Raw genomic sequence first — 25,629 nt, 5'->3', positions numbered from 1 at the left:
TTGACGTCAGAAGGAAAGAAGGGAACATTCCCAGTCATGAGGCTTTCTGCAGTGTGCCAGGACACCAGCATCGCCTTCACACAAATGCAGAGCAGGATTACTGTCTCTGTCCGACTTCTCAGGCATCCAAGAGCCCCAGAGTCAAGAGGGCAGAGCCAGGTTCTAACTCAGGTGCTTGGAGACAGAAGAGAAATGGCCCTGCCCCTCCTTGGACTGGGGATTTGCATTAATGATGTAGAGAATGAAGTAAGGAGAATGGAAGGGCCTTCAAACGACAAATTGAGAGTCAAAAACCTACTCCCTAAGACCAGAGAGCAGGGTTTTCTACTCTGTTCCTCCCCTCTCCAGCACTAGACTGGATCTCTATTGGTAATCTAAAGATAGCCTGAGGCTCCCTTCACATGAGGAAGGAAGGTTAATTAGTCATTGTTTGAAGAGAGTGAGAAAAGCCTGATCCTGCTGTAACTCTAACAAATGTTTCAGGTTGCCCCCATTGCTGGCTGTGCCTGGAATGAATGAAGTGGTTTTGCAGCTCACTTCTGTGATGAATGTGTATATTCTGCCTCCTAATCCTGGAGGCCTAGTTCTCTGCACCTAGCCTGGCTTTAGAAACTGTTTTCTGTCCTTCAAATACAGTGTTACACTGGAGTTCTTCCTGCTAACAGAGTTAGGGCTTGGATCCTGAGAACTTCATTTGAACCCTGATTGGGTCAATAATATTTCTTTCCTTCTTCTGTAGCTCAAGAACTCCAAGAACATTTAGAGTGCAAGTAACTTCTCATCACCAAGTGAAACAGGAATTTCTTAAGCATCTGACCTTTCAGAACAGGAAATCAGAATGTCCTAGACTTCCCTTCCTTGGCTGGTTTCACCCAATGAGAGACCTAAGCCTCCTGAGCAAGCTTGATGGGCGTGAGGTATTGGTTCTCTGCTAGGGTCAGAACTGTAATGACATTGACAATACAAGTCAACTGCTTATCACAAAGTGCTTGGGGAGCATATTAACACTTTCAACAATGTGCCTTTCAGAACCCTGTAGGACATAAGTTTATAATGCTAGAGTCTGAGAGGCTGGGCTTATGGATGTGCTACACTTGAACCTTGAGGTCTGACTCCAATTCTGGTGTACATCAGCATTCATTTTCCTAAAAATATTTTCATAAGTAGCAAATAGGAAAATTATTTTGATTATCCCTCAATCTTTTTCTAGTTGTGTGTCTCAAACTGAAGCCTGGGTGCTGTCTCTGAGCGCTTCAGCTCAAGGCAAACACTCTACCACTTGAGCCACAGTGCCACATGGGGTTTTTTGATGGTTCATTGGAGGTAAGAGTCTAACAGGCTTTCCTTCCCTAGGCTGTCTTCAAACTGTGATCTTCAGATCTCAGCCTCCTGAGAAAGTAGGTTTCCAGAGCCACTGGAATCTGGAGTATTGTTTTTGCCAGACCTGGAGCCTGAAATTAGGGCCTGGATACTGCCTTTGAGCTTCGTTTTCTCAAGGCTAGCACTCTATCACTTGAGCCACACCACAGCTTCTGGCTTTTTCTGAGTATGTAGCACTGAGGATTCAAACCCTGGCATTCATGCATGCTGAGCAAGATCTCTACCACTAAGCCACATTTCCAGACCCAACCTTACGATTTTATCCCTCAACTTGCCTATCCACAAGAAAAGGCTTCTGAGTATAAATCATCTAAACAAATCCGTATAGGAAGTTGTCCAAAGATAAATAAGACAAAACTCATACTGGGGACAGACTCTAACCATGTGATGACTTGACAAATGCCTCCATTTAATTATTATATTTCAAAACTTAATAAAGTATTAATGAAAATTAGTCAATGTACTGAATTATTGTGTATAATTTTATAATATATATACACAACATAATAAATATTATGTGTATAATAATACTAAATACAATAAACAATAAAATGAGTAAAATGAAAATTAAATACAAAATTAATAATAATAATCATAATATGAAATATACATACTTATTTACCTATATATCTTATATTACACATGTATACAAATATTTTTTCTATTGCAGGGTCTTAATTCAGGCCCTGGGAACTCTAGCTTGAAAATCTTTTCCTCAAGGACAGGGATCTTAGCCTTCACCCAAGGTGCAAAAGAGTTACATGGACAGTGAGCTCAAATCCCAGCAATGGCAGAAATACTGGCCCCAGTTCCAAGACAGTGACTTAATATTTGTAACAGAAACAGTTATGTTTATTCAGTTACATACTGAACACTGAAAAAAAATCAGTATAGAATTTTGTACAGCTGTTCAGACATACATCCCTTAACCACAAAGTGCTTTTTGAGCACTACATAAGTTTTTGTACGTTTTTTATTTTAAAAATGTTGTACAGATTGGTCACAGTTACATGAGCAAAGTAATGAGTACATTTCGTATTGAGCATTGTTGCCTCCTCGTTTGTTTTTCCCCTACCATCCATTCCCTCCCATCTTCACAACTAACTTCCCTGGTGAGGTCAGTGACTTATTTATTTTAGGCTTGGCATGGGGATTCAACTCAAATATTGGACAACTCTGCGCATTCTGTCACATTGCTATGGATTCATCAAAACTCTGAGTTCAAATCCCAGGCTATTAAAGAATACTGGCAGAAATTCTAAACCAAGGAGCTTTATTATTTCAATTTAGTTAGTTAGTTAATTAATTAATTAATTAGTTAATTAATTTTGCCAACCATGGGGCTTGAACTCAGGTCATGGTAACTCTGACTCAGCTTCACTCTCCCTAGGCTGGGGTGCAGCCTTGAGACCCAAAGCTGATCCTGGGACCCTAGGCCCAGGGGGCTTGCAGAAGGAAAAAAAGCAGAACAGCACAAAAAGTGGGGAGCTGTAGAGGGCTCAGGGTTTTACAATTTTTTTCTTTACATGGTGACCGTCCTGGGTCTGAATGACATGGTTTCAAAGTGGACCTGGCCTGCCATTGCTGATGGCTGGCAGGCTATCAGGGAAGCCATAAGCCAACATGTCAACATAGGCCCTCGGTTCAAATCCTAATCCTTACATTTACCAATGGCAGGAGATCACAAGAGACTCGTTCCTATGCATAAGATTACAGATTGAAAGAGTAGTTCATGCATTTGTCTAGTCTAAGATTGGATGCAATAATCCTAGGATGCTGTTTGACCTTAATTAATAGTTTATTAAGCATGAAAAGAATAATATTGTTTCAATGGAGATATAATAAATACCTAAGAGTTGGTAGGAACGTAGTAGATGTCATTCAGTTATAGATAGACAGCTCTGGAACTCTTTAACAATATATATTTATTTGTATACCACCTCTGCCTAGCCATGTATTGCTGTTTTGGCTAAACTTGGGGCTTGATCTCAGTGCCTGGGAACCACCTGACAGCTTCATTGGCTAGAGGCTTCTGTGCTCACCCTCACCCAATCATGAATTGGGCCTGCTAGTCCCTGAGTTCAGATCCAAGCACTGCCAAAAATTTAATCTTTGAGTAAGAAGCCGAATGTGACACATGCCAGGGTGTCAGGCATGATAGAGAACACATATACAAATCTAGATGGTATGTGATATGATGTAAAAATTGTAATAAGTGGATAAATGGTATAGGTGTCATCAAAGACAATAAAATAAATTGTAAATAAATGGATAAAAAAAAGAAATAAAATGAATAACAAAGCCGGGCGCTGGTGGCTCACGCCTGTAATCCTAGCTACTCAGGAGGCTGAGATCTGAGGATCGCAGTTCAAAGCCAGCCCGGGCAAGAAAGACCGTGAGACTCCTATCTCCAATAAACCACCAGAAAACCGGAAGTGGCGCTGTAGCTCAAGTGGTAGAGCGCTAGCCTTGAGCTGAAGAGCTGAGGGACAACGCCCAGGCCCAGAGTTCAAGCCCCACGACCGACAAAAAAAAAAAAAAAAAAAAAAAATGAATAACAACACTAAATGTGATATGGACTGAACATCTGTATGGAAGTATAAATCCTACCACACCAAACAGTATCTACTGAACATCTGTATGGAAGTATAAATTCTATCTCTAATATTTATATAAGGAGTATGTTTTCCATGCCTGAGGCTTGAATTCAGCCCACCCCCATGAGAAAGCAATGGCAGGAAATCCTGAGAAACTGGTTTCTGGACCAGGAAAAGTCATGGAATGTGATCGATCTCATCGAATGAGTATTTCATGCATGATGTGACTAGGAAATGATAGGCAAGACTCATGGGGTATCACTTATTTGTAAAGCAGTGTTGATTAAGCGTGACAATAATCATCACAGTCATGAAATGAAGACATCTGGAAAGATCCAAGAATCAGTATACACATGGTAGATTGGATTCCATCACAGGTTATCGTCTCTCCTAATCTATACAAATGTGTACTCATTTGCATACTACCTTCAACTTATGAATGGATGACTACTGTGTACCCTCCTCCCCCCCCCACCTGGGGGTCCATCTCAGGTCCTGGGAACGGCCTTACTCCTTAGTAGCTCACGGGCTGGTGTGCTCACATGGACCCATTCGTCAGTTGGGTCTTCTAGGGCTTGAGTTCAAATCCCAGCACTGCCATAAGATTCACCTTGATTTGAGAAGCCAATCGATCCACCTGTTTTCCTGTCCTGTGAAAATCCTGGGTCTCAGCGAGGATGGAAATTCTATATAGACAACTCTATAGGCATTCGAATAGGTTGTTATCCATGTCAGCATAGTTATATCTATCACCATACTCAATAAAATACACAATACATCCATGAATAAGACACAAAATAAAAAGAATAACTACACTGAATGCAAGATGCATACCAAACTTGTAGGTAAAGAGAGATCCTATGTTTAAAAAAGGCGGGCTTGTTATTTTGTCCAGTACTGGGGCTTCAAATCAGGCCCTTGATGAGGCCTGACATTCTAGTCTTCAAGGATGGTGAGATTTCCCTTGCCCCAAAGTGCAACAGAGCTACCCAGACCTCAATTCAAATCCCAGCACTGACAAAAGTTTCATTCTGTTGTCAGAAGCCAGTCGTTGAACATGTTTTCCTCTCCTGTGAAAGAACCGGGCTTTCACTAGGATGTAGAATGCATAGGAAACGATATAACTATGGGAACAGATTGTCATCCATGTCAGCACAGTATACCTGTCACCATACTCAGTAAAATACACAATAACTCCATGAATTAGACACAAATTAAGGAGAAGTGCACCGAATGCAAGATGCTGTCCACACATGTATGTAAATATAGATCCTATATTGAATTACGAATTTATGACTATCTGGACCTCCCTGGGACTCGATGTCAGTTCCTAGGAATGGCCTATCTCCTTCGTTGCTCACAGGCTGGTGTCCTCACCTTGACCATTTCCCCAATTGGGCCTGATAGAGTGTGAGTTCAAATCCCAACACTGCCAAAAGATGAATCCTGATGTGAGAAGCCCATTGATTCACCTGTTTTCCTGTCCTGTGAAAGTCCTGGGTCTCAGCTTGGATGGAGAATGCATAGGAAACCCTATAGCCAGGGCAATAGGTTGTCTTCCATGTAAGTTCTGTTATATCTGTTACATTATTCAGTAAAATACACAATACATACATAAGACAGAAAATCAGGAGAAAAGTACTCCAAAGGCAAGATACTGTCCACACATATATGTAAATATAGATCCTATGTTTCAATCATTAGTTTATGACTATCATGGCCACCCTGGGAATCAATGTCAGATCCTGGGATGGCTTAACTCCTTTGTTGCTCACAGGCTGGTGTGGTCACCTTGAACTATTCACCAATTGGTCCTGCTAGGCCCTGAGTTCAGATCCCAGCACTACCAACAACTGGATCATGCAGTAAGAAGCCAAGTGTGAAATTTTTTCCTTTTCTCTGAGAGTCCTGGGTGTCTGGCATGATGGAGAACATGTCTACAAATTTAGATTCCAAGTTAAGAATGAAAACAATAACATTAATTATATGGAGGCATTATAAATACCCAAGAATTGGTAGGAATGTAGTCTATATAACTGAATAAGGTATAGACATCTCTGGCACTCTATAAAGATATACATTTACTACCATCTGTATGTCAATCTGTTCTTATTTTGTCAACTGCTGGGGCTCGATCTCAGGTACTCGGGACTGCCTGTCAGCTCAATTTGCCACAGGATGGCAGGCTGACACTCACCCATTCATGAATTGGGCCTTGAAGGCTGTTAGTTCAGATGCTAGCACTCCCAAAAAATGAATCGTGTAGTAAGAAGCTGATGATGACACATGTTTTCCTTTTCTGTGAAAGTCCTGGGTGTCAGGAAGGACGTGCAATACATATGCAAACCTATATCCTATGTAATCAATGTAATCACTGTTCTATGTGTCATAATAGTTAATAAAATGAGTAGTCAGTATATGAATAAAACAAAAAATAAAATAACTACACTGAATGCAATATGGAATCAACATATGTTTAAAAATATAAATCATATATTTAAAATGTAAACAAATAGTATGTTTTCTAGTTGTGGGCATCGATTTCAGGCCTAAAAAACAGACTTGAATTTCTTAAATTCAAGGAGGCAAGCTTCCCCTTCCCACAAAGTGCAACAGCAGGGTTACCTAGACCATGAGTTCAAATCCCAGTCCTGGCAGAAAAAAAATGGCATCTCTATGCTATGTGATGCCCAATTCGTCGGTATTTCATTTGGCCTCCATTTAATGAAGGTGATTGTTTAAATGCTTCATAAAGTATTAATTAATATCGACCAGTGTCCTATTATGTAATTGTGTATAATTTTATCCTCGAATCATTCAAGTACTGCCCATTTAATCATGATATACATCACATTCCTTTGGTAATCATATGAATAGGAATGAATTTCATAGGATCTCCTGCCATTTGTTGGTGGCAGCCCAGGATTCAAGCTGTGGGCTCCAGCTCCTACCACTTAAACCTGAGGATAGGGAACTCACAGGTCTGTCCAAGATCATCAGCAAAACCAGGCATCAGTGGCTCTCAGCAGTCCTCCTTAAAACTTACAAGGCTGTAAAAGTCAAAGTCACCCTAGGCAGGACAGTCCTTGAGACTCCTGTCCAACTTGTGCCATCAAAGACAGAAGTAAAGCCGTGTGGCTTCAGTGGTAGAGAGCTAGCCTTGATCAAAAACAACTCACAGATTGTGCCCTGATCCTGAATTCAGGGTCTGGGAACAAACAGACATACACAACAATCTGTGCAGCCATCCGGCTAAAGTGGGTCACTCTCTTGTCCCCAACTGGATTGGACAGAGTTCCCTGGGAAAGGGGCTGCCTTCATTTTGACTCCACCCATTCTGCCTGCATCAGAAGATTCCAGCCACACCTCTATTGTTTCATGGTTCTTTCTGACCAATGGGATACAAGAATGGTGGCCACGCCCACATTCCTTGCTGCCCAGTAGCACCTCGATTCTCTCTGTTTGTTGACACCACTACCTCCCCTCCGACCCGGACCTCGCCTCCCCTGTGCCCCACAGTCTGGCCCACGCCCTGCCACAAATGTGCCCCAGGGGTGGGGGTGGGGGTTGACCCGAGGATGCCACCCCCATCCCCAGCGACTAGTGTCCAGGATACGGGGAGATGCAGGTTGGGTGAGGAGTGGGCGCCAAAGATCCCCTGGCCTGGAGCAGTGGGAGCCACACAGCAGCACATCTGCGCCCTTCCACTCCCAGGTGGGAGCCCAGTGGCTTTAGTCAGAGGTGGGGAGCAGCATGTTTACACCTGCCTTCTGGGTTTTTTTCCTTTCTTTCTGGGATGGGAGGTGTTGGATGCAGAAGATAGACACCCTTGCTGTGTGAGCCCTTCTCTTCTGTGTTCAGTCAAACTTTCACCTGAAGACAGAGAGACAGAGAGACAGAGAGAGAGAGAGAGAGAGAGAGAGAGAGAGAGAGAGAGAGAGAGAGAGAGACAGACACAGACACAGACACAGACACAGACACAGACACAGACACAGACACAGACACAGACACAGACACAGACACAGACACAGACACAGAGACAGAGACAGAGAAAGAGAGATAATCATTTTCCTTGTACAGCCTGACTGTGCTCAGATGAGTGATCAGTTGGCAAATTGCAGGTACTGCATGGAGGAGTCTTCTGTCACCTGTCTGTATGTGTGTGTGTGTGTGTGTGTGTGTGTGTGTGTGTGTGTGTGTGTGTGTGTGTGTGTGTGTGTGTGTGTAGAACTGGGTTGTAACAAGGAGGCCGAATGCTTTGGTAAATTCTACCTGTTATCTTTGGGGCATGTATGGGCTTCACAGCTGAGGTCTGGGGGCATGGAAGGGTGAGAGGCTTGAAGGGGACACAGCACAATTAAATTACAAGAACAAGGGATCTGTGTGCAATGGAGCTGTGTACTCCCTTGGGCCTGGTTGGTGGCAGTGGGAGCTTGGGAGGATCTGGAAGTGTGACCTGCAGGGGATGGCTTCCCAGGAGGACAGAGAGCATGGCCAACTCTTAGTAAGGATATGAGTTCTGCTAGCATGGAGCGCAACAGCATAGGTCAGTCTCGGGGACTTCTCATAATGATGTCTGATGGGCAAGGCCAACCCTATTTTAAATCTTGAGCTGTGATCTTCAGATCTCAGCGTCCTGAGTACCTAGTATTATAGGCATGAGCCTCTGGCACTGGGACTCTGGTTCTTTTTGGTATATTAGGGTTTGACCTCATAGCCCTAGGCTTGCCAGTCAAGTCTTCTACCATGCGAGTCAAGCTTTTCTGTCTTGGGCATTTCTGAGATGGAGAATTAATATATGCTCATTCTGGGCTGGATCATGGTCCTCTGATCTGTGACAGGCCTGAGCCACGAGGCCCGTTCTTCTGTAGTTGGGATGGTAGATATGTAGCGACATGCTCAGTCATTGGTTTAGATGGATTGTTCCAAACTCAGTCCACGGCAGCCAATACTTGACCAGAGGTGAATCTCTGGGTTGGGCCTCAACCATTGGACTTCAATCTCTTCATGGGACAGTTGTGAGGAAACAAGGGATTGATACAGAGGGATCTCTGGAGCAGGGACAGGCACAGAGGGAGGGGCCATCTGATACTGTTCTTGGCAATTCTGTGAGCATATGATAGGAAGATACCCGGAAAGATCTCAGATGGTGTGTGTTATTAACAGTGCAACATTTATGGGATTATGAAAAAAAACATGGCTCTCTTTCTTTTTTTTTTTTAATTGTATTTTATTTTATTTGAGAACATACTGTACAGAGGGGTTACAATTACATGGGCAGGATAATGCATACATTTCTTACCAAGCATTGCAGCCTCCTCCTTTGTTTACCCTTCACTTCCCTTCCCCGCCTCCCCCCTCCCCCCACCCAATTTTACCCCCCTCCCCCCACCCAATTATACCCCCCTCCCCCCCCACACCGACATTGTAAAGCTGGTTTTGACATGACATTTTGTACTTCTCATTGTTGCAACAGATCCACCTGAATCCTTAAACGACTTGTTTGTCCCCATCTCCTCCACATGTTATACTGACATCAAATATAGTGAAAGCGGGGGTTACACTGTGGGGGAGGGACATACAAAGCGACAAAGAAATAATCTTATAAATGCGTTAGAAACACATGCATGAAAGAAACGAAAACATTAAAATACATATTTAAGGATTAATTTTCCTAACATCACATTATCTGACCTTTTCCGCTTGACTCATACCTATACTAGATATTGCAAATAAGGGAAACCATGGGACCTATGCTTCTTTGGGCCTGGCTTACTTCACTTAATATAATTTTTTCCAAACCTTTCCATTTCCTAACAAATGGGGAAATGTCATTCTTTCTGATGGAGGCATAGAATTCCATTGTGTATATATACCACATTTTCTTGATCCATTCATCTACTGAGGGACATCTGGGTTGGTTCCATATCTTAGCTATGGTAAATAATGCTGCAATAATCATAGTTGTGCTGGTAGCTTTAGTGTGGTCTTGTTTGTAAACATTTGGGTAAATGCCCAAAAGTGGGATTGCTGGATCATAGGGGAGATCTATGTGAAGTCTTTTGAGGAACCTCCATACTGCTTTCCAAAGTGCTGGAGGAATATCAATACCAAATTTCAAACTCTACTATAAAGCCATAGTAATCAAAACAGCTTGGTATTGGCATAAGAACAGACCTCAGGACCAATGGAATAGAATTGAAAACCCAGAAATGAACCTACAGACCTATAGCCATCTAATCTTCGATAAGGAAGCTAAAACAATAGAATGGAAGAAAGACAGCCTCTTCAGTAAATGGTGCTGGCAAAATTGGTTAACTACATGTAGAAAACTAAAGCTAGATCCTTATATATCACCCTGCACCAGAATCAACTCCAAATGGATCAAAGACCTTGAACTCAAAGCAGACACTCTGAAAACATTACAGGATGGAATAGGAGAAACCCTAGGTCTCCTTGGCTCATGTCGAAATTTTCTGAATAGAGACCCAGAAGCACAACAAATCAAAGAAAGGTTGGACAAATGGGTTTGCATAAGATTGCAGACCTTCTGCAGGGCAAATGACGTAGCTGGCAAGATCAATAGAAAGCCCACCGATTGGGAGAAGATCTTTACTAGCCATACAACGGACAAGGGTCTCATATCTAAAATATACTTGGAACTCAAAAAATTAAACCACCCAACAACAAATCCTCAAAGAAACAACTGCCCAATAAATAAGTGGGCGAAAGACTTAAAGAGAAGCTTCTCTGAAGAAGAAAGAAGGATGGCCAATAGACACATGAAGAAATGTTCAACATCCCTAGCCATAAAAGAAATGCAAATCAAAACAACATTGAGATATCACCTCACTCCAGTTAGAACAGCAAAAATCAAGAACTCTAACAACAACAGATGCTGGAGGGGATGTGGACAGAAAGGAACCTTACTTCATTGTTGGTGGGAATGTAAAAATGGCTCTCTTTCTTTATTACTCTATCCCCATGAGTAACGGGATCCTTCACTTTGTTCAGTTTTGAAGTTGGGGAAACTGAGGCATAGAGAAGCCGGGTGAGCTACTAATGACTCCCAGCTGACAGGAAGCTCGGCCTGACTTCTCTGCCATGCTCCCTAGGAAAATGGGTGCTATTCAGTCCACTTCTTGTGGTGGGAAGTCCACTTCTTTTCAGTTATGAGGCTTGAACTTTGGCCCTAGGGCAGCTCTCTGAGCTCCTCAGCTCAAAGCTACCACTCTACCACTTGAGTCACAGCACCACTTCCAGTTTTTTGGTGGTTCTTTGGAGATAAGAGTCTCACAGGTGTTCCTGCCCAGGCTGGCTATAAACCACATTCTTCATATCTCAGCTTCCATTGTACTTAGGATTATAGGCCTGAGCCAACAGCACCTGGCTTAAGTGTAATTCTGACCTTCTTTCTTTCGCTTTCTCCTCAGGAACTGATTCAATGGGTGCTGGAGGAGGTGGTCCAGCATCCCCATGTGGCTGGAACCAAGGTGGTCCTCTCATTCTCGAGGTAGGCTGTGGGTCAGGAGCTGTCTCGCTCAGTCTGTTGTACCAGCTCCATGAGGTAAGTCCCTCTGTGCCCTGGCTACACTGTGACAGTTATCCATTGTCCATCTAGCCTTACTGGACTCAAGTACTGTGTTCAATGCTCTTTTCTAGCAAAAATTCCTGGCTAAAATTATGATACAGAATTATAGAATGAAAATGTAATGCCATCTTAAGAAAGTCATTTAGGGTTCTGGGAATGTGGCTTCATGGTATGGTGATTGCCTAGCATGCATAAAACCCTGGGTTCAATTCCTCAGTACCACATAAATTGAAAAGGAAACACTGGAAGTGGTCCTGTGCCTCAAGTGGTGGAGGGTTAGCCTTGAGGAAAAAAAAAACGCTGAAGAATAATTCCCAAGCACCGAGTTTCAGCCCCAGGACTGCCAAAACAACAGCAACAACAACAATGAACATTTAGTTAGTAAATGCGAAATAAAGAACCCATATTTGGAATATATAATTGCTCCTTCCATACTGATACCTGACAATAGTTCCTAATACATGTACTTTACCTATGTAAGGATACTGTGTTGAAAAAAATGTTTTGTTCATTGGGTCACAGCAATTAATGCTAGGAATGTGCTTAGATGTCAGGTGAAGATTAATTCTGGAAATTCAAATATTCCAGGCTTTTGAGTGGGGTCACTGCTAATCACAATGAGAAGGATAGTGTAAGTGAGATTCAGAAACTATTTTGGCCAGTCATCTTACAAAACAGGCAGAGGCTAATTAACAGTTGTGACAGAAGAGAAGGAATAATGCCAGATGGAAAGAATAAATGATAGTAACTAAGGTATAGCAGAAACCGTTCTAGGGAACCATTTTTGCTTATTAAAGAACTAGTTATCAACTAGGCTTATTCCTCATTGCCTTCGGCATTCAAAATCTCCTAGGCTAGTTCTTAATCTCTGTGTGATGAATGTATCTCCTTCTATGCTGATCTTTCATACCTGATCTCCTTTGCTTTCTAAAAATCTGTCTTGCTGTATTTATCTATGAACATTTCCTAATACTAAATACACCTATAAAGATGAAAGAGGATGCTAATGTAAGAGTCCCATAGCTCATGAGTTATTTATGTAACAAAATGGAAAAGGAGGACATATTTATTGCTACCTTAATTATTCTGAAAAGCTGCAATGTCACATCATATGCTTCATATTTCCATTCTTTGTCTACATAGTGACATTAAGTGCGCATAAATGCAAATATGAGTGGGGTGCTGGTGGCTCATGCCTGTAATCCTAGCTACTCAGGATGTTGAGTCCAGAGGATTGTGGTTCAAAGCCAGCCTGGTCAGGAAAGTCCATGAAACCCTTATCTTCAATTAACCCCAGAAACCCGGAAGTTGTGCTGTAGCTAAAGTCCATGAAACCCTTATCTTCAATTAACCCCAGAAACCCGGAAGTTGTGCTGTAGCTAAAGTGGTAGAGTGCTCAAGTTGTGCTGAAGAGCTGAGAGACAGTGCCCAGGATTAAGGTTCAATCCCCACAACCAACAAAAAAGTGCAAATATAGGTTTAAATTTCCCCCAAAGAAATGATGAAATCAATAGTAATCTTCCCAAATGATTTAGTAGTGCACCTACTTTTACTGAGTTATTTGTTATGGCTTCTTTGCTAAACATATTCTCTTCTTTAAAAATTGTCAAATATTAGCTTTATAATAAACTTCATCTAATATTTCTAGGTTCAAAAGAGAAGTCCATAGAGTTGATGTCACTTAGCTTTCTTAATGTCTTAGTTCAAAGCCAACCCAGGCAAGAGAGTCTGTCAAACACTTATCTGTAATTAAACACCAAAAAAGCCAGAAGTGGAGTTTTGGCTCAAGCAGTGGAGTACTAGGTTTGGGCCAGGTAGGAAAGAAAGACAACTGTTCAGGGACAGGGGCCAGTCTCTAAGTTCAAGCCCCAGAACCAGCACAAACTAAACAAACAAGCAAACAAAACAAACCCTGGGTATTTCTTTGGGACTCTCCTTAAAATAGTGGTGCTCTGAGAAGAGGCTGCTTTTGCTGATCATACTCACTGGATCCTGCTTTTTTGGAATTCTTATTGCTATGGAAAACTCAAGACCAGACTAAAGGAATTAAAAACTGATTCCTGCAAAAAGAGAATCATCTCAGGAGTGAAACATCCATCCATTAGACACTTTAAAACCTCCATGTCTTTGCTTCTTTGCAGTAGAACACTTTTAAAACAAAGTTATTTCCTTTTGTTCTATGCCTGCCTTCAAATGGCATATTGTTTCCTTTTGCAAAACTCTCAACCAGAAGTTTACAGACAAGTTTTATATGAGTAAAGGACAAACTCAAAAAAGTCAGGGACAGAGTTTCCTTCCAGCCTTGGATTCTTTTCTTGTACAGTACAAAGGAACGCAATAGTTAACTTGAACTTTGTCATTTCTCTATGTTAAATTCCTCTCTTGGGATCAGTTTCCACATCCAGTAACAGTTACTTCCACTTACTTCCAGTAACAATTTATGGTGCTGCTCCAGAAAAAAATGAATGTTTTCTGGCTTCATTGAAATAGCACAAAGACACTTTTGGACATGAGGTAACACGTGTTTCAGAGACAACTTAGTAAAGACAAATGCAATTTAAATTGCTTATAAATACATTATCCATGAGAATATATTTTGTTCAAACTTCTCATGTGCTCTGTAAATTAAGGTGAATTTTAAATGGTAAGAAGGTTCTCAGATAATTTTTTGTGAGTCTATATGCTGTGCATTAATTTCCCAACTGTACATGAGTTAACCGTAAAAGAAACAATAGCAATTATAGGAGAAAAAGTTCTGTGTTTATGTATAAGTGTTCAATACAATATACAAGACTCTACAAATAAAAAATTGAAACAATAAAGCCAAGTCCCATATGTAGATTTATGGGAGTGATATAGAGAAAGCATTACCCCTAAGTGGAACATGAAGCATGAGGCCACTCCCTTTCTAAATCATGCTTGCTAATCATGTAATTGTGCAAAAAGGAGAATGGAAGAATGATTCTTTTTCCAATGCAAGTCACATATGGGAGAACAGACTTAACTGGAAAAAAAGAGTCTATCTTGAGGGAACAGGAATTATACTAGCAATGAACCTGGTGGCTAAGATCACATTTCTTGTTCTTTCCTTTTCTTATATTCCTTTTTATTGTTGTTGTTTTTCGTGGCACTTGAAATATGGGACAGGGCGCTGTCCCTCTGAAACGCAGCTCAAGGCTAGTGCTCTTCCACTTGAGCTGCAGTGCCGCTTCCAGTTTTCTGGTAATTATTGGAGAAAAAGAGTCTCCAGGACTTTCCTACCCGTGCTGACTTTAAAACCCAATCCTCAGATCTCACAACAACTTGGTTTATGATCACATTTCTAACAGTGTACACCCAGGATATGTAATGTATATGTTCATCTAACTTTATATGAATTCTTGAGTTAAAAATCTGGGCTACAGTTAGACTTTACACTCACAAAAGTGTTTGAAGTTTAAAAGTTGATACTCCTAGAAAAATAAAACCTAAGAATGTAAAGGAGTCTGGGAGGTTCAATTTGCACCCAGCTTGGACAGTATAGGCTTTGAGACACTACCTATAATTAACCAGCGAAAGCTGGGATACCAGTCATGAGCAAGATTGCTGAATTACAGCTTTAAGTTTTTGCATACATACATACATACAAACATACACATACACACCTATAAGTGTATAGGTGCACACAAAAATACACAAATGAAACAACTCTCAGAATATGTAGAAAAGTTAGAAAACAATAGAAAATTGGTCCTGAGTAAGACTAGAATCAAGTGATAATTTTTAATATTAGAAAGCCCTCAAGTGAACTTTCCCCCAGAAGTTGAGAATATTACATAGGTAGGGACCAGAGATAGTAAGAGAGTCAAGCAATCATTCTTAATGGGATAGGATACATAGTGGAATGAATCAGGGAAGCCTGCAGGTGCATCAAAAAATGTTCATATCCTATGTCAATTGTTAAAACACCTTTGAAAATAGTACATAAACAGTCTGAGCTGTCAGTCTAGTGGATAAAATCATAGGAGAAGTTCTGAATTTCTAGTCTGTTTCTAGATTAAATAAACAAACTATGGCAGGGCAATGTGATACAAGCCTGGAATTCTAGCACTCAGACAAGAGATAAGAGAGTGGAATTACATAATGATACCTTCCCTGGACCAGATAGAATAATTTTGTCTCAGTAAAACTAACCAAACAACAAGAAAGGAATACACAGTTGGAAGTTTGGCCTAATTTTGTCATTATGTTTTGAGAAGTCAAGTTTCCTATTGAATACACCTCATATATATCCTCACTTGTGTTTTAAATGCTCTCATCATTACAGAACATTCGTAGATGCAAAAGAGCTCATGATTCCCATCCCTCATTCTGTTGGATTCCAAATAAATGTTGAAGGATTACAAAAGCTTAAGACCGGAGAAATAGCAAAGTTCGTCTAATGTAGGATTTTGTAGACCTTGTTAAATTAGAATTTAGATTAAAAATATATTTTTGATTTGTTTGTAATTTCATATTCTATAGGATACTACAAAATTCTTTCAAAGTAGAGGGATTAATTGAAAAATTCACAAATAATTCTGGCATTCTATTTGCCTAGATATTCTTTCACGACAGTTATAATTAGAACATAGTTAATAGATAATTCGCAGAGTTAACGTATACCATGTTAATATGAATAATCTAGACAGAGTTGCCAAAAATGGATGACATTAATTTATACATTTAGAAAAACCAATTTTTAAAGGTTTGGTTTAATATGGTATGAAGAGAGTAATTGTGTGACATCTTCTTTCTTCTACCTATATGTACCACAGGAAGCCATTTCCTTATTTACGTGCCTCTGTATACATGGAGAAAAATGCTAGGTTTGGGGTATTTTTCAGTTTGTTTTTATTGGTTCATCCTAGAACTTGAACTCTTGGCATGGACAGGGTCTCTGATCCTGTTTATGCTCAAGGGTCAAGCCCTACCACTTCAACCTCAGTGCCACTTGAGTCTGGCTTTTGCAGAGAAGTTTTTTGGAGATAAGATTCTAAGAAACCTTCCTGCCTGGGTGGGCTTTGAATCATAATTTTCCTATCTTAGCATACTGAATATCTATGATAGTTAAAAAAGTCTAAATATAAATAATATTTGCAAGTGTTCTGATCTCAAGAATACCAGTGGAGGAAAAATGATGCAGCTCAGTTTATTGTGGTGTTCTTTTCAGAACAAGGAGGGTGTCACATTAGCAGAGGTGTAGTATTTTTTCAAAATAGAGATAAGGTATTCATAATGTGAATTAAGGAATTTTAAGGTGTCCCTTACAAGTTGGAAACTGTTGGGCTAGGATGACTTTATGACATAAATCTTGGGATTGATGGTCATAGACATAATAGCTTACTCTTATAAACAATTGCTTACTCTTGAAGAATTAATTATTACACATGCTTCACAGTTTTATCCTCTACAAGAATGTGGCTATTTTTCTGTTTACTTCTCAATCTGGACACCCCATTGGAAACTGCATCTATTGCAGAATTAATTAACATGCAAACAGATACTGTTTTGAATCTCTTAGGAATGTTGAGAATTTAAAAATGAGTAGTTGTTAGTCATAGGAATTTTGAAGAACACATTTATTCTGTCCTCTTAAAAACTTACTTACTTTTAAAATTATGGGTTTCCATAGTATTAAACTAGGTCCGGTCGTGGGGCCTGAACTCTGGGCCTGGGCGCTGTCCCTCAGCTCTTCAGCTCAAGGCTAGCGCTCTACCACTTGAGCTTCTGGCTTTTTTCTTTTTGCTTATGTGGTGCTGAGAAATCGAACCCAGGGCCTCAGGCATGCAAGGCAAGCGCTCTATCACTGAGCCATCTTCCCAGACCCTGTTTTATGTTTTAGAATGAGAAAGTAATAATTTTATTCTTTTTTGAAAAATTTGGCAAGTATATTGTGAAAATAGTGTCTAGTTGGATAACATTCAAGTTGATGAACCTCTGATAAATAAGGGGTAATTAATTCAAATTAGAAGCCAAATATTATTGATTTTTAAAATGTTACTACATAAAGAATAATATTTACTGTGCCAATAAAGTAAAATTACATTTTACACAGCTTATTTTTTCAATTTTATTATCAAATTGATGTACAGTGACTTTACACTAACTGTAAGGTAGTGAATAAAAAACATTTCAATCTTGTTACCCCTCCCTCATTTTTCTCACAGTTTTCCTTCACCCCTTCACCCCTCACAAGTTGTAAAATACATTTCCAACATATTGTCTTGTGAGTATTGCTATTGCATTGGTTTGCCTTTTTTCCTTTGTCTCACCATTGTTTCACCATACAGCAGGGATAAACCATAGGGGAAAACCCCAAAGAAAACAGAAATCACATAGTTCATCAAAAACAACAACCACAAATGAAAAAAAAATCTGGTTCCATATCTTGGAATTCATTTTGCTTAGCATCAGCTAATATGGTTAAATATATGCATAACAAAGCCACTGGAAAATAATAGCTGCATGGTTACTATATCATGAAAACAGCATGTTAACATTTTGATGGTAAAGGTGGAATTAGGATTGGTGAATTTGCGGTTCTGATAAAGGATTTTCAACAGTTTCAAATTTATGACAGGTAAAATTCAATAGTTCAAAATTTTTAATAACTTAGCCTATTAAGAAAATTTAAAATTGCCTGGAAGAATAGGCTCTCATGCAAAGAAATCCAAGGAGACTTAGTAGAGAGGGAGCAATATGGATGAAGATGGCTCTTTTTGAAACTAAACAAACAAACCTCAGAAACCTTGCTGTAAATCCTGTAGGTTCCCATGGAATTGTCCTTACCCAGGAACTATATTCTCACTGTTTGAAAGAAGGTTGTATTGGAATTTAAATTAAAAGTTCTTTAAAAAATAAGGCATCAAAATTTGTCAATGTACCTTCAATTACCAAATAGTAATTCTCTGAAAAAGATAATTTGAGTCAAAATATTTAGGGAGAAAGTGCCCTCCACAATGAAAGAAGGTGTTGGGATTACACATTTCTGTTTATAACACTTTCCACAATGTCTTTGGACGTGAAGCAGTGAAACACAGAAAAAAATTTGATTGGATACTTCAAACCAATGATTTCACATTTCTAAGTGGCTCACAAAAAATAATATTCTTATTAATATGAGGTAGTCTAGACTTCTTTTATTACATATGCCAAAAAGTTCAGAAAAGAATTGAAAAAATGGAAAAATTAATAATAAAATTTTTCTTAGAAGCCTTAGCTAAGCGTATTGACTTCAGCAGTGAAGGGAGGCCAAAACTTTTTGATGTAAATTGTGTTAGTATTTTTTCTCCCTAAAGTGATTTTACAGAGCCCATTTGGCTCACTACAATGCAGAACTGATTGAATGAAGACATGAAAATACATTCCACATCCAAATGAGGCAACTTGAAGAGTTTTAAAAGAGAAATAATGAAGATGTAGCAGTGGTGGAGCCCGTATGGTCCTTCAGCTTCACTAGACTGGAAGCCAAGAAGCTGTGATTAATTGGAACTCTGGCAAGAGCTAAGAGCAGGACATAGAAGTAGGACATAGAAGCATTTTCCTTTTGTAACAGACACTTTCTTCCAAGGTATGGGTGATTTAACTCTATTCTCCTCCATACACCTTGGTGAACAAATGCAAGACCAAGAGAAAAATAATCTATTAAAATAATTTTGCATGGAATAACTTCACTGTTCCTGATATGGTATCTAAGGAGAATCTTAAGAGAGAAGATTAAAAAGTGCAGTATTTTTTGGTTTCCTCTAAGCATCTTCTTAGCAAAATATATCTTTGATGTTAGACAATTCTGATTGAACCAACAAGTGATGGAGTACTTATTTTTGTGGGCACTTTAGACACAAGAAGTCTTTCAAGGTAAAAGAAAAAAATATATAGCCAAATATTTGTGATCACAGCATCTTGGACTGTTTTCTGGATACAAAGTTTTACATTAGATTTCTCCTTATTAACATAGATGTTGTTTCATGGCAAACAAATACAAGAGGGAAGTTTTATGGACTCACTTGGCCAATTAAACAGCATGAAAGAAGAAAATGGCAAATAATATTTAATGAAATTACTTTGACCAATTACTTTGCCAGAAGAAAGAAGGAAAAATATAATTGAAAATCAATTGACTTAAAAGTATGAAGAAAGAGTAGTGAAGAGAGATTAGAGAAAATATAGAGGATCATTTTCTCTCCAGTGGAGTAATGCGTTCTTGATCTTGTTTCTTCCATTCTACCTCACAAGTTACCAAGTGTTTCTCAGGACTGGATTATCCAGTTCAGACAGAAATCTCGTAGAAGTAAGATACTGTATGCAGCAGATATAGGTGATTTATAACCTTAATCTATTTAATTCTGTTGAAAATTCTCCCCTATTCCAAACTTCCCTCTTTGAACAGCTTTGTTTGCTTTTCCCAAGACTGCCTTCATTAACTGATTAAAATTTTGAGTGGTCATATTCATACTCTCTAGAGATTGCTGTTTGGTTGTGATTTTTGTGTGTTTTTGTTTCTAGATGTGTTTTTAACTGAATTTTAAAAGTTTGTGCAATTGTGTTACAATTAAATATATCCATCTAATTGTCCAATGCTCCTAGATCAGAGTCACTCCTTCTATCATTCTCAAACGACCCTTTCTCCAAGATTTATTTCCAATTTACCACTTCCTTCATCATATGTGTACATTCAGTATTCTAGCTGTATTTGCTCCTTGTTCTTTTTTCATTCATTCTATGTCTTTTTTTTTTTTTTTTGCCAGTCATGGGGCCTGAACTCTGGGCCTGGGTGCTGTCCCTCAGCTCTTCAGCTCAAGGCTAGCACTCTACCACTTGAGCCACAGCACCACTTCCAGCTTTTTCTGCTTATGTGGTGCTGAGGAATCGAACCCAGGGCCTCATGCATGCAAGGCAAGCACTCTACCACTGAGCCACCTTCCCAGCCCCTCTATGTCTTTACTATAATTCCTCTTTGGTTTCAACTTCTGATAGTCATTCTGTTAAACTGTCTATTAATACTTTGAAAGGTTTATATACATTCCATGGAGTTTCAATCCTGCATATTCTTGAAATGATGTCAGCTTATATTTCCATAATTCATTCATCTGCAGCAACAATTTGCAAGACTGGAGACGGGAAGCACCTAAACATGATTTTTTCTCAACCGTTTGAAAGATTAATCTTTAGTCAAAAAGAAAGTTAAAAAATGGCTTAGAATGTATTCCTAACTATGCATTTTTATAAATGGCTTTGTACAATCGTGTGATTCTTTTATTTTACATGGAATAATATTTTCTACTACCTATAAGTTTTGGAAAAAGAAGAACATTATAATTTATTCCTAGATAGGAATATGATAGAAATAGAAGACAGATATTATGTTTGTCATATCTCTGATTAGTACCCATATTCAAGACATAAAGTCATATTTCTTACTATGTTAGACAGAGGGAAAACATAAAATAACATATGATGAGGCAACTATTTGTGATTGTTTAAAATGTACCTTATTAAATGATGAAATTTATTAGCTAAGGTTTGGGTTTGAAATTTAGGAGGCTGACATATTAAACACATTTCTGAAAGGCCCATACTGAAAAACACAAATTGTGGGTGGTACTATTTCTACACTTTAATGAATGGTTGAACATGTTTGGCATTAGTGCTGTGTAAATAATTCAACTCTATTGTACTTGCTCCCTACACTTGAAAAACTTGTAATGTCACTAAGTATCATCAACTTGTCAAATGTTATTTTGGCGAAAGTGATTTTTTTAATTTAATTTTATTTTATTTGTGAACATACTGTACAGAGGGGTTACAATTACATGGGCAGGATAATGCGTACATTTCTTACCAAGCATTGCAGCCTCCTCCTTTGGTTTACCCTTCACATCCCTTCCCAGCCTCCCCCCTCCCCCGCAATCCCAATCCTTCTCCTTCCCCCCACTCGCCCCCCCCCCCCCGCACCGACGTTGTAAAGCTCGTTTTGGACATGACAACTTGTAATTCTCACTGTTGCAAGAGGTCCACCTGTATCCTTAAACACTGTTTTTTCCCCATCTCCTCCAAAAGTTATACTGACATCAAATATAGTGAAAGCAGAGGTTATACTGTGGGGGAGGGACATACAAAGCAACAAAGAGATAATCTTATAAATGCATTAGAAACACATACATGAAAGAAAAAAACATTAAAATACATATTTAAGGGTTCATTTTCCTGACCTCACATTATCTGACCTTTTCCGCTTGACTCATACATATACTAGATATTGCAAATAAGGGAAACCATGAGACCTATGTTTCTTTGGGCCTGGCTTCCTTCACTTAATTTTTTCCAAGTTTTTCCATTTCCTAACAAATGGGGCAATGTCATTCTTTCTGATGGAGGTATAGAATTCCATTGTGTATATATACCACATTTTCTTGATCCATTCATCTACTGAGGGACATCTGGGTCGGTTCCATATCTTAGCTATGGTAAATAATGCTGCAATAAACATTGTTGTGCTGGTAGCTTTAGTGTGGTCTTGTTTGTAAACATTTGGGTAAATGCCCAAAAGTGGGATTGCTGGGTCATAGGGGAGATCTATGTGAAGTCTTTTGAGGAACCTCCATACTGCTTTCCAAAGTGGTTAAACAAGTTTACATTCCCACCAGCAATGAAGTAAGGGCGAAAGTGATTTTTAAAAGTTTATTTGAAAAGGAATATACTTTCAGGAGATTATATGTAGATTATCATTGGTTTGAGAGTGACATTTTTATACCACAGAACCATGTTGTACTGAAGTCCCACTGTTTTGAAGCACTTCTTAGTGCTTCAAATGATTTTCTGAATTACATTTGACCTCTAAGTCAAGTTTTCGGGCTTTCGTAGACCAATTATAGATCTATCTTTCTAGGAACTATTTTTTGGCCCACTTATGTTGGAATAAAATCTTTCGTTAATCATAGGTGAGGGGTATTAAAAATAATCTTATGACAATTTGTGAACTTGTTCACTCATATGGGCTGGTCATCTGTAAGTTGAATGTTTGAATTACAGTACTTTCTCTCAAATTTTGTGATCTCATCCTTCATTTTAATTTGCCTTGCATTTCACAATTGCTTACTGCTAATTCCTGCATCTCAAGGAATTGGGGCCCTGAAATATAGGAAATGCATAATTGAGATGGGTCTTCAATTACTTTGCGTTGATATATTGCATGGGCCTTGGTGAAAAGTCTTGCCCCTGTTATCTGATGATGCAGGTAAAGGGGCGTTGGGATCCTAGGATCCATGGGTACTGCAGAAGAATAATATTTTTTAGACATCTTAGCAAAATTTGGGCATAATCAGTAAGAATGCTTCAGAAATATGGATAAAAACAGTTTGGGACAAGCGAGTTAAAACAATAAACAGAGCAGCAGAGTAATATCCATTACAGATTAGAGGAAAACATTGTTTTTTATCATGTGGATTCGGAAGACCAAGAAGAGTTATAATGTATCACAAGTTTATACTAAAAAGATTGCATTGATACGTTTTCTAGTCTAATACATATTTGAAACCTAAATATTTATATTCCAATTCTGTTTATTGGAGTAAATAAATATCAATTTATTTGTCAAATTATCAACTAATTCTAGTAAGTTTCATTGTGTGAAATATAAAATCAGCACATATAACTATATATAATATGATTAAAAGACACACGTTGTGTATTCTTCTGTTGTAGTTACTGTATCAAAGGCAACTCTGTTTTAAAGTATGATTCCATTATCTCTACTTCAGTGTTTGATAGAATTAGATCTAAAGCTTTATCATTTGTAGATTTACAGCATGGAGGCAAGAGGAAACACTGTGATTAAAACATTATCAATTTAATGCCTAATAACGAGGAGAAACATATGCACTTCTCCTGCAACTATGAAAATATTTGGTGATAAAAAGGTAGTAGTGTAAGTTCCTGCCAGGAACTTACAGACAGGCCAGGACATTAAGTAATCATGCATACGAACAATTTTTTCACTTCTTGGCTTTAGCTACTTTTAAATGGAAGGTATAATAAACAATTATATTTTGATAAAATACCTTCTTGTCTGAACAGTTCTGTTTGAACTGTTCATCTCTCTATGATCCCTTGTAACCAAGATTAGTTTTGTTCTAGTAAGAAAATCTTTGCTGTCAGGGTAAGGTATTCTGGTTGGTCTGTTCCCACATGGAAGAAGGGTAAAGGCTCAGGTAGACATTTGTTCCAGTAACACCTCATTTGGGAAAATGTCAGCTGAAGAAGTTTAGAAGTAGCGCTTAAGCAATGCTTAGTTTGAATCCATTAGGTCCACAAAGCTGGACAAATAAGTACTTGAAAAAGCCATCACCTTTGGACCTAACTATAAATAATAGAGAGTATGATCAAATTCCAAATAAAAAGACTTAAGTATTCATTGGCAAAAATAGTTTGGAAATGTGAGCAATCGACTGATCAATATAATTTTTTCCAATATTCACAGAATTTTAGGGAAATAAGATCGATAGCATTGTTAGGAACAATAAGGTTTCCTTGTTACAAGTAGGCACCCATAGATATAAGCCTGTATAAAGATTGCAGCATTAACTATTAAATTTAGAGGATACTACATGCTTCAGCAGCACGTATACTCAAATTACAACACAGAGATTAACATGGCACTTGCACAAGGATAATATGAAAATTTGAGAAGTATTCCAAATTTTTCATTCTTCAGATGCAAGAAATGAAAAAAAGTGATTAAAAAGTTGATTACAAAATTACAAGTGTAACAATACACGTAATTCATATAATTAAATTTAGTTTGACATCAGTGTATTAAATCACCTCAGAAAGGCGTTTACATAGCATAAACTTTACAAAACTTTTCAAATTAGACAACATTGTCATTTTATCCCAAAGAAAAATAATATTAAGACCTAGAAAAAAAGGAATCAAACTGTTTCTATATGGAATACAATCCAAAAGGACACATTAATGAACGTATATATTATAAAATAATATAGAATTCAATGTATATCTAGGAGAAAATAAATTATGAACATTATGCAAACATAGAATATAGAATATTTTAAAATATACTTTTTCAGACAAGCACCAGAAATATTTTAGTTTCTGTACTACTCATTTCAACAGGTAAATTAAAATTATTTCTTATTAAAAAAATCACAAACTCTGAAGAAATTATTATACATGTTTACAAAATCTATTGAATACATTTTTCCATCCAAGGCAGGCAATTAACTTGGAAGAATTCCGCGGAATCCATGAATTTTTACAGTAAAATATTGGTGCTGCGGGGCACTGGTGGTTCATGCCTATAATCCTAGCTAAACAGGAGACTGAGATCTGAGGATCATGGTTCAAAGCCAGCCTGGGAAGGAAAGTCTGTGGTACACTTATCTCAAATAAACCACTAGAAAACTGGAAGTGGAGCTGTGTCTCAAGTGGTAGAGGGCTCACCTTGAGCTGAAGATCACAGGGATAGCTCCAGGCCCAGAGTTCAAGCCCCATGACCGACCAAAAAAAAAAAAAAGATATTGCACTTATTTAGATTGTGAAAATATTTTGTAGGGACACAAAAGATGAACTTGCATTTTTGAAATTTAAGAAACTTAACCCGACCATTAGGACTTCGGTGAACAATTTGTACAGCCTTTTACAACTTCATAGAGGTAGTGATACATACTTATGCTTTTGGCAATGTCAAATAGAGTTTCTTCTATGTTGTTCTTGAGGCCTGGATTTATGTAATGGTTCAACAGAAGGCGATCCAGCGTATCTTTGCTATCTCAATTCTCAACAGCAAGATATAAGCGTGTCAAGAGTCCTTTAGTTTGGGGAAGTGTTACTGTGGCTCAAGCGGTAGAGCACTCCCCTTGAGCTGAAGAGCACAGGGACAGCACCCAAGCCCAGAGCTCAAGTTCCATGACCGACCAAAAAGAAAAAAACCACAACAACAACAAAAATCAAACAAACAAAAATATTTGGGCTGGGAAAGTGGCTCAGTGGTAGAGTGCTGGCCTTGCATACATGAGGCCCAAG

At 38.7% G+C, this 25,629-nt stretch overlaps 1 pseudogene; it reads left to right on the top strand.

The window, feature by feature from the left end:
• The first annotated feature begins 24,194 nt into the window (after window positions 1-24,194).
• LOC138803609 (U6 spliceosomal RNA) lies at window positions 24,195-24,291 on the top strand (annotated as a pseudogene).
• The last annotated feature ends 1,338 nt before the right edge of the window (window positions 24,292-25,629 follow it).

This window comes from Dipodomys merriami, unplaced genomic scaffold (assembly GCF_024711535.1).
Source record: "Dipodomys merriami isolate MVZ:Mamm:240054 unplaced genomic scaffold, mDipMer1.0.p SCAF_343, whole genome shotgun sequence".
In the NCBI taxonomy this organism is placed as follows: Eukaryota; Metazoa; Chordata; class Mammalia; order Rodentia; family Heteromyidae; genus Dipodomys; species Dipodomys merriami.
Note: the sequence above shows the minus strand (reverse complement) of the source record. Positions and strands in the feature narration are given on the sequence as shown.